Consider the following 3,104-nt stretch of genomic DNA (forward strand, 5'->3'; position numbering starts at 1 on the left):
TAAGACCTAGTCTTGAGCATCGGTATAGGAAAAGAAATTAAATAAAATAAAATAAATAAATAAATAAACAGTTATCTCAATAGTTTATGGCAGAGTTTGCAGGAAGGTAGGTGTTCCTTATAGCAAAGGCTGGAGAATCTCCTACAGATGCCAGTTTCTGTCCTTGTCCTTTGGCATGCACTCTGACAGTTGTAGGCATACAGAGAAGGGCGACCAAAATTATAAAGGAAAGGCTAGAGAGGTTAGGACTCTTCAGCTTGGAGAAGAGATGGCTGAGGGGAGATATGATAGAGGTCTTTAAAATAAGGAGTGGAGTGGAACCAGTAAACTTTAATTAGTTGTTTACTCTTTTGAAAAGTACAAAGACCAGGGGGACATGCAATGAAGTTACTAGGTTAAAACTAATATGGTTAAAACTAATAACAGAAAATATTTTTTTACTCAATGCATAATTAAGCTCTGGAATTCATTGCCAGAGGATGTGGTGAAACCTATTAGTGTAGTTATAGAAAAAAACTGTTTTGACAAGTTCCTGGAAGAAAAGGTCCATAAACCATTATTAAGGTGGAATGGCAGATATCCACTGCTTATTCTTGGGATAAGCCGCTTGGAATCTCTCTACCTCTTGGGATCCTGCCAGGTTCTTGTGACCTGGCTTGGCCACTGTTGGGACAGGATACTGGGCTTGATGGACCTTTGGTCTGATCCAGTATGGCAAGCCTTGTGTTCTTTTACATTCTGCAAAACTGTAAAAAAATAGGAAAGTATTTTAGGATGCTGATTTTATAACATGCATGCGCACGATATAAAATTTACCCCTTTGCCTATATTGGATGCCGCAAGATGGTGTCCATTCCTGGATCGGAGTCTACAAAAGCACCTCTTTTTTCTAGGTGCCATAGAACTTATACTCATGTATTGACCAGCAAGGGAAACTTGCACGTCTACCCTGAAAATAAAGGACAAAGATGGAAAGCAGCAATGATCACACTGCCTCCTTTTAATACTTACACACTTCTTTTTTTGACAATCAGAGCATCTCTGACAGATACCCGCAAATTCAAGCTCCTTTTCAAATAAATTTGCACATATGCAAATACCTCTCTCTTTTGTGCAACCATCCAGAACTCTTGCGCCTCTGTCACAGATGCACAAAAAGACTTAATCTCAATCACATACACAAAGAAAGCCGCCTATTAGCTGATTAATAAACAGAAAGACTGGTTCATGCATTTTCAGGCTGACGCAATACAGTGCACTCAGTCAAGCGCACTGGTTAACCCATGGTTGGACGCGCGTCCACAACCCCCCATGCAATAAGGGGATTAGCGCGGCCAAAAATATGCGTCCAGCCCACCGTGAAGCTAATAGCACTCATGACATGTAAATTCCTGTTGCTGAAGCTATTAGCTATTACTTCCCAATACAAAAAAGAAAATATGCGCCCAAGGCGCACATATTTTTCCCTCAGAAATGAACCCCTTCCCCGGAGCAGATGTTAAGTTTTGAGAAGCCCCTAAAGTTGACAGAAAAGAAGAAAATACTCTTTTTCTGTAGTTTCTCCAACTTAATATCGTGGCGACAATAAGTCAGAGGAACTTAAAACAAAGAGAGGCAAAAAAAAAACCCTTTAAAAAAAATGTGCCGCAGTCAGATTAGGAAAAGGGATACTCAAATAACAAGTGTCCATTTTCCTAAGCTGTGGCTGTGGATACCTTTTTGGATTGGGGGGGAGTGGGCTTACAAATCGCCTTCAACTCTGCCCTGTACATTTACAATTAATGTCATTGTTTTATACATTTTTTGTGTAAACCATATAAAGTATAAATGATCATTACTATAATAATGCTAATTACAAAATGTACGCTCTCTGCTCATTGGCCCAACAATAATACCCACAAAGCCTCTCCTCTCCTTCTCTTTCTTTCTGCCCCCAACCCTCTCCCCTCATCTCCCCCAAATTATCATCCCACCTCTCTCCGCATCCCCCTCTTACCTCACACCCTCTTGCTCTCAGTCCCCCATTTTCTCCCCCTTCTCCTTTCCCCTGCTCCCATTCCCTTCTGCTGCCACTCATCCCCATCTTGCTGTCTCTTCTTCCAGCCCCGACCCCTAGCTGTCCAGGATGACGTTAGGTCTCTGAGTGCTGGTGGATCATGGTGCAATTCTCCACCCCCCAAAGAAAGAAGCCAGGTCCACCAGCAGCTCTATTCAGAAAGGCAAGTCCAGCAGGAAGGCCTCTCTGGTATCAATGGCAGCGGCAGCAAAAGAGGCCAGGTCCAGTGACATCTGCAGCAAAGCAAGTCACAAGTATTACCTTGCAAAGCAAGTCACGGCAGCAGCTGCAACAGAGAGAGAGGCCAGGTTCATCGGCAGGGGTGGCAGGAAAGGGATTCAAGAACAAGAGAGAGGCCAGGTCCAGTGCTGAAGAGGTCCCATGTTCCTGTTTATGTGCAGCTTACTCATGGTGGAAATCACGAATCGCCAGATTTTCAGTTTCTAGTCTTAGGGTTGCTTCTTTTAAAGTAACTTGCCAAGACAAAAGCCTTCATATTAATACAGGATTGATTGTACTTTGTTCTCTCTGTGTATCCTCAGAGGATGTCAGCCCATCTCTCAGGAACATGGATTTGCAGCAAGCAAGCAGTTTCAGCTGCCAGCTTCCTTTAGCCGGCAGCATTTCCTACCGGTTCTGGGCTCTTTCCTGATTAGTCTCTTTTGTTAGGATTCCTGCTTCTCTTTAGCCAGGCTTGCTTCTCTGTGGCTCTGGGCTGTAGTGAGATTGGCCCTGGCTTCAGGACTCCTAGGCTTCTTTCCCTCCAGGCTGTTTCACTTCCTGCTTCCTCCCAGACTCGCTTCTCCCTATGAGTCAGCAGGTTTCTGTTTAACCTGGACTAGTCAGATTCCTGTTAAGAGTATCTTCCCAAACTCCTTTAGCCCTGACATGGAAGTTACATCTTATAACTTCCTCAACAAGCAAATTGCATAGAAGGGGAAGGATCACAGCTTTCTGCATTAGGTAGTTGGAAGGAAGTGGGGAAGAGGGGAGGAGTCACTGTATATGGGAGAATAAGCATTTTAATTTGCCCTGTCCATTTACCCAA

At 43.6% G+C, this 3,104-nt stretch overlaps 1 long non-coding RNA gene across 1 annotated transcript; it reads right to left on the reverse strand.

Moving 5' to 3' along the window:
• Nucleotides 1-310: 310 nt before the first annotated feature.
• Nucleotides 311-2,895, reverse strand: LOC115091546. Its single transcript, XR_003856764.1, has 2 exons — nt 2,318-2,895; nt 311-746 (listed from the first exon to the last, which is right to left on the reverse strand). It is a non-coding gene; the product is annotated as an uncharacterized LOC115091546 (long non-coding RNA).
• Nucleotides 2,896-3,104: the final 209 nt, after the last annotated feature.

This window comes from Rhinatrema bivittatum, chromosome 5 (genome assembly GCF_901001135.1).
Source record: "Rhinatrema bivittatum chromosome 5, aRhiBiv1.1, whole genome shotgun sequence".
Lineage (NCBI taxonomy): Eukaryota > Metazoa > Chordata > Amphibia > Gymnophiona > Rhinatrematidae > Rhinatrema > Rhinatrema bivittatum.